Below are 7,263 nucleotides of genomic sequence, written 5' to 3' on the forward strand. Positions count from 1 at the left end.
CACAAGGAAAAGGGACAATGCCAGAGAACAATTTCTTTTCTTCAGTGCCTAGAATGGCAGCGAGAAACTTCTTTTGAATCTTGCAGGTTCCTCAATCCTAAAGCAAGTCATGTCATTGTTTCTGAGGTAGGAGCGAGAGAACTTCAGCATGTGAGTATTTAAAAGCAAAGTGTGTGAAATACCAAACCGGGTATGCTTCAGGAGATGCTAAAAATTTGTTGTGTGGGTACCTATCAGCAGCACTGCATCGTGCGGCCGCTGTGTTCTTTTGAAGGAGGGACATGTCTTTTCCTCATCTGCTGATGCGTCTCCTTGCTCCTGACGAGCTCTGTGAAGCTCCTCGAGGTAGGTTAGGCAGTTTGTTCAGTTTGCCGTATCCTCGTACTCCTCAAGCGAGGAGATCGCACCCCGAATCTTACCGGGGCTGCTCTAGACACGCAGGGCTCAGATCTGCTGTAGAATTCCACTGGAGGGTGCTGGGGAGGTTCTTCCCCGTTGCCTCTTTTCTGGTGTGAAAGCTGGGTTTCACACCTGCTCCCTGGGGGCTGACAGCTGGACCCCCGTGTCTTTTCTTCCTGGGTAGTGGCAGAGTGTAGTGGGTGATGTGTGTGGCTTCTGGAAGAGAAGCCAACAAAATGGTTAATGAGACCAAGACAGGCGCTTCTTAGGACCAGTTATTACTCTGTTGTGTTCAGCAGATCTTTTAAGGCGTTCTCTTGTGAAAATCCAAGATATGGAATTGTACCATTGTGACCTGACTACTGTTGGTTCGTTGTTGTATCGAGACCTTCTGGTGAAGGTTTCTATAAATGTTTACACATTGCCTGGTCTTTCAATTTACCACGGATTACCTTGAAAAAAGTAGAATAACCTTTGCTGATTCCTAGAACGTGACGTTGATGTTTCCCCAGATCCTTCTTGACTACAATATTACTACAGGTGCATATAACCATAACGAAATTGCTTCATCCACTGAAACTGGTAGTAATCTTGCTGCTTTTGACCTCGGTAACAAAACGATGGATGACTTTATACTTTCAGATGCAAAACCTAGCCAAAAAAGAAAAAAAAGGTAAGGATCTGTCTTTTCAAACCTCTTGGATTTCATGTATACAGACCTGGTCAAAGTCTGCATGGTATTAAAAATCATTGATGCTGGTGCTGTACAATTACAGAGCTGGAAGAGATTCCAGGGTTTCCGATCTTTCCAGGAGATTATTTCTCAGAAGAACCAGTTTAGGTGGAAGCTTTTTAGTATTGACGGGAACTCCGGTGTGTTTCAAGACCAAAAATGCGAAGCCGCTCAAAGCGCTGCAGCGTCTCCTCAGGCCTCGGCTGAGCCAGGACCTCAGGACTTGCGCAGCCCGAGTGACGCAGTTACGCCCTTCCTAAAAGCGTTGAAGGAAATCTGAAAGCTGTTACGTAGGAATCTGCTTAATGGTGAAAAGTTGCTGTAACTTATTTATTGCTAGTGGACCGTCCACGTGGTGTGAAGTTTGATTTGGGGCTGTTGAGTGAACGATTTGCTGCTTTCCCTTTGGGTTCCTGGGACTGGGAGAACTGGGAGGGAGGAGGGATCCTGTTTGCTGCCTGTGGGCTCTGTTTGCATAAAACTTCCTTTTCTGGAGGACCTTTTCCCGCTTGACCAAGATATTCCATGGTTTCACGCCTGTATATAATGTCTCTCCTGCTGCAACGTGGGCAGGTGTCCTCAATATTCTGCGTTAAAGCTCCTGCTTTGAAGCAGAAGAGGGACTCCTGTACCTTTGTTTCTGGGTTGAAACATCTTCAGGTGAGCTTCACGATGCCGGATTCTTCTTTTGTTTTGCACTTATCACCTGTGGCAGAGAAAATCCAGTCGGTGCTGTTGCTCTGTAGGGAACAAAAAGGGAATAGATGGTTTGCCCGGCGATAGTGTAGTTCTCGGTTAGGAGAGGAGAAGCAGTCGGCTCAAGCCTGTGGGCAGAAGATACTTCTGCTCCGCTCCTCTCCCCTTTCCCACCGCTCGCGTCACTTTTTGTTCAAAGGACCAAACAGCGTTACTCCTTGGTTACTCCTGGTTTACAGACTGTGCCTCTCGGCCGCGCAGGCACTGCCTGTGCCGCGGGGGAAGGAGTCCGTTCTGAACGTCGTAGTTTTGTTAGAATTAGCGCTTGATCAGTTCGGTGAGGAACGTCTCGCGCCGGGCGACGTCGAAGCCTGTGCGTCCGCGAGCCTTGTGGCACTACGAGCAGCCGCAGGCGGGCGGCGTGGTTCCCTGGGGCGAGTATCTGGACGCGGAGCGCTGTGTCCTTTGGGCATCCCTGAACTGCGAAAGCAATGCAGGGAGAGGGTGGGTTCAAATCGCTGCCCGTCTCTCTCCTCCTTCCATTGATCGCTGAGTGTATCTGTATTTTACCGTAGCTGCGTACCGCTGGGGTGACATGTAGCACTGGAGCTGGTCGTGTGTACCGGAGCACACGCGTGTCCTGTCATCCACAAGCCGGTCTTTGTAGGAACGTACCCAAAGTCGTGTGTAGTAGCTGGAAATCGTGAATGTTTTTGCTGTTTCTGTCAGTCAGTCACTGTTTTGTCGGTGTAGCTGTCGGGGGACGGGTGTATAAAGTAGTGGGTGATGAAATCCCACGTTGGTGGCTGTGTACGTGTACGTCCTTTTAGTTAATGCACTGCTTAAAAAAACCTCAAAACCTAAAGAAAACCCCTAATTGTACCATGTTTAGAGGAGCACTGTGTCTTTTTTTTCTCTAAACGGTTTTGTTCCATGAAGTTTCACGTGTATTAGTTTTATTTTTATTCCCTACAAAAATAAAGACCTTGCCTTTTTAAAGTAAACGGTTGGTCTGTTTAGTGCTTAATTAAACTCGGAGCAGAGCTTTAAACTTGGAAATGAGAAGTGAGGACTCTTTAAGTGGTGAAGCTTGTCTTAAACCGAGTGTGATTTCCCCTTCCCTTCCTTCTACAAAATAGGAATTGGATGACCTCACCGGTTTTGGTGGTGGTAAAAAGAAACAAAAACCAAAAAAAGTAACGATACTAGTGAAGCTGTGTCAGATCTCAGTGTTGCCTGTACACTTGGTTACTCTGATTTTATGCTCGTTAAATGAGATTTTTCTTTATATGTAAATACCAGGTACCTTTTCAGTGTGTTCTTCCTCCTGGAGAGCAGCCTGGCCCTCGCCCTCGCCCTCGGGGACGTCTGTCTACAGGTGGCTCCAGCCCCACGTCGGGAAACTTCCTGAGGAGCAGCGAGACCTTTCTCCTGACCGGCTGCGAGGGATTGAGCCTGACCCCTGTGGGCGTCGTGTGGTACCCGGGGAGGAGATTTTCTTTCTCATGGCTCTGAGTGAAGAATCTGCAGCCCATCTGCTGCCGGTGGCGTCGGCAAATGCTCTTTTATCCACTTCTTCTTAATCGTAACTTTGACAGCGAGTCAAGGGGTTTGGGTGTTGAGTGCAAACTTGAGGTGAAGAAGGAAGAGGGAGGTTTCAGGTGTGCAACTTGCCTGGTGTTTAGAACCGAGACTGGAAGCGGTGTGGAAACGCTCTCTTCCTGCAGTGAACTGGAGGGCTGCAAAGCAGAGGGAAACGGGGTGGCCTGAGTTAATGGGATGTTTTTAAGGGTTTACAAAAGGCCTCGGGGCACCAGTTGGATCGGTAAATTCATGTAAATAGTTTAATTCTGCGCCTGGCAAAGCAACGTGGGTGATTTTTGTAATTAACTGAAAAATAAGCATTCAGAGGTTTTTAATACGCGGTGGGGAAACCGAGCGGCAGAGCGGAAGGACGTGCTGGAGGTCAGCAAGGGCGATGGGGGAACAATTTTTCCAGGGTGACTTTAGCACCGGGCAGCTCAGCGTTTTCCTCCAAAGTTCTCGAGCACCAGGGAGAGCCCTGAGGCCCAAACCTGCTGCCCAGCTCCTGCTCAACGCTTCCCCCCACACCGCGCACCCCAAAACCGAGTACTTTTCTATCGGTTAAGGCAAAAAAATCCGCCTGACGCTTGGGTATCCTCAGTCCCCAGATATTTTAAAGTCTTTTTTTTTCCCTTCTTGCTAATTTTAAAATGTTCTTAGCGTTGCCAGTGAAAATCCTTCATTTACCTAAATGAGCCTTGCCTTGCATTTAATTGGATTATTAGCATTAACGCCGACTGGAATTGATAAAGCTCCAGTTTCCAGTTGGGCAGAACTCCTTGTCTGTCAGAGGGTGATTTAAAACCTTCCCCACTTGAGCTTCGAGGGGGCTTCGGAGTCATCGCAGGAGCGTTGCCACAGGCTTTTGTTTTCAGCAGCTCTCGGGAAATATCTAATGCCGAGTGAAAACACTGCTCAGTGAAGTCCATGGGAGGTACGTACTGAAAAATCAGCGTTTTGAGGTCAAGCCTGCTGTCCTGAGCGCAGACAGAAAAAGCTGAGGAGTTAATCCAGTTTCTTGTAGTTCACCTCATTCCTTGTTGAGGTTTGGGTTCGTACCTGCCGTGATGGATATGGAAAAGGTGAACGTACTGAAATGCTGATTCACTTGTGTTCCCCTTTGTGGCCGGGGAGCAATAATACTTGATTGTTTTTCTTTTATTTTTTTTTAGTAGCAATGTAACTGAAGCACAGCACCTTCTGGATTGAAGCTCTCTCCTGCAATTTGTATTTTCTCTCACCTGGGGGCAGTGGAGGGGGTGGGGGGAGGACACAAAACCCAGGAGTTTCAAGGATAATAACCCGTCTGTCTATCAGAACAGAGCCTGGTTCCCATGGCCCTGCTGCCGTGGTTTTAGGGAAAACACGACTTACTGCATCTGATTCTTTTTTTCTTTTTTTCCTCCTCCCTTTCAACAAGGAACCGATCTCAGAGCCGGCTCAGCTGTTGGAGAGCAGGCAAGGAACCCAGCAGGAGTGGGAATCGATAAAAATATACACGTAAACCTCCTTGCAAAAACCCCAAAATTAAAAATATGCGTGGGCTTGCAGAATGAATTAGTGGCCCAATGCGTGGCTTTTTGGACCAACTACTTTGCTGCCTCCTACTTTGGAGAACCCTGTAAGAGCAGAGAGTTCTCCCATGCTCGATACTTTGAATAATCAAACCCCCTTCACTGACTGAATTACATGGTTGCTGACCTTGGTACCTGGATGCTCCTGGGGCTGACGTGACTCAGAAAACATAATTTATAGAGTTTTCCTCCTCAAAGCATCAGAATGAAAAACGGCGCATTTTAGATTTGTAAAATAAAAGCAGAGAAAACCCCCCACGCCCCCCGGTTCGCCAGGAGTAACTGCTGAAGGGTTGCAGCTCGTGGAGGAGAAGAAACAGTTGCTGGATTCCTCCCTCCATTCCCAGCTCCCTATTTCCAAAGGCGGGAGTCCGAAGCAGCCCCGCACAGTAACTCGGCGCTTCTGACCTTGAGGACCGTTAGTAAATCCTTAATCCCCGCTCAATGATTTATTTGGTGCTGTTTAGCCATAAACTTTTAAATCGGGATGCTTAGCGCGGTGTTAAATCAGAAAGCTCATTACCTCTTTTCAGCTGCGTTAATAACTATAATCTCTTTAATGGAAGCAACTTTGCCGGACAGGATTTACCTTCCCCAAAAACCTTCTTGGCTGGTATTAAATATATTCCTGCCTTTTCATTCTTCCCCAATTAACACAGAGCTGATAAACGAGGTGCTTGGCCAGCTCAGGCAGAAGGCGAAGGTTTCTCCCGACTTCTCAGCCTCCCCCGGGGTTTGAAGGCTTGAGAGGCTGCTCCGAAATGGGTCAGATTTACCGGTTGCCTCTCCCTTGGGCTCTCGACTGGGGTTTCTCTGAATCGGACCATTTACGCGTTTGCGCAGGATGTGATTTTAACGGGTCTCGTTGGCTGTTACGGGAGCGCGACGAGCGTGCCGGGGTGCGCTCCTCCAGCTGAGGGGGGATGTGTACTTTTTGCTTCGTTGATAGTTTAATCTCTCCTCCTCGATAAAGAGCTGGTCTTTTTTTGATATGTTTCCTGTTTTCTGGTTAATAACTAAACAGCAGCAACAACACAAGAAATGCAGTTTATCATTAAATTTTTCCAGTCAGGGATTTTCCTTTCATCTCCAAGTTCGCTTACGGTTTCTTATATTTCAAGATTTCGATGATGTATTCATTTCGGTGTCTATAACCCCTTGTTCTCCTTTATAATTCGCTTTCTTTACAATTGCTGCTTTTATTTCTGCCTTTCGGTGAAGGCATTTCCAGCCAGGCTTGTTTTCTGCCTGCAGCGTTCCTGTTGCCGCTGCAGCTTCTTGACGCTCGATAAACCCCAAACTCCCCACGTTTGCTCTGAAGTTTGCCCACGTTCTTCCTACTCGATAATTGTTGGCTTTGGGAAACAGACCTCTTTGAAGTAACGCTATTTTTGAGTAAATGTGGAGAGCGCGAAACTTTGAGGAAGCCAAAAATCTCAAACCTTGTCAGCGCTGAACCTTTTCCTGCCCTCTGTGCTTTGCAAGCTGTGACTGCAACCTGCGAGCGCGGTGGGGACAGCGCGAATATTTTGCAGAACCCCCTGATTTTACTTCTCGTGGCAGCGGAGGCTTTGCTGCTGGGTAATTCGCTTCCCCTCTCGTTATCTAGTACCGCCGATAACGCTGCCTCAAACTGTCAAGACCGGTCCTGCTCCACCGCTGAGGAGTTTGGAGAAGGTTTAAAGGGAACTGGATAAAGTACGATTACACTTCCCAGCTGACAGCTTCTGATAAGAGAGCTCCAACGCTGCTCCCCGCTCGGTTGGTTTGCCCCCACAAAGCAGCACAGAGCGGGGCAGAAAACTTTATTTTCTGAAGCTGAAGAAGCAGGTTCCTTGGGGAGGGAAGCAGCTCAGGCGAGAAATTTGGACCCTCATCGGTGCCTTTTTGTCCTTCTTGTGTTTAATAAACGAGTCTGGATGTTGCAAGTGGTGGTTTGTGTTGCTCTGGAAGTGGGGAAGGCTGTGGGGAGGGGGCAAATCCATCTGGGTATTAGCAGCAACTGCCTGGTACCCTCCGATTTCTACAAGGAAACGGCGAAGCAAATGCTTCGTGTCCGCTGCGATGGGTCGAGCAGCCACCAGCACCTGTCCTGGCCTCCCCCTCCCCGCTGCCCCTCTCTATATTTACCCAGAGGGAGCTTTCCAAGAATGGAAGTGGTAAGATAAAACCCCTCGAGGGGCTAAAATTAGCCCCAAGCACCCTGGCCCCTCTCCCCACGGTGGCATTTCAGCTGTGAGCTTGACAGCCTGCGTCGTCCCGGTCGCAGAGAGCCCG

This window comes from Apaloderma vittatum, unplaced genomic scaffold (assembly GCF_000703405.1).
Source record: "Apaloderma vittatum isolate BGI_N311 unplaced genomic scaffold, ASM70340v1 scaffold23500, whole genome shotgun sequence".
Classification (NCBI taxonomy): Eukaryota; Metazoa; Chordata; class Aves; order Trogoniformes; family Trogonidae; genus Apaloderma; species Apaloderma vittatum.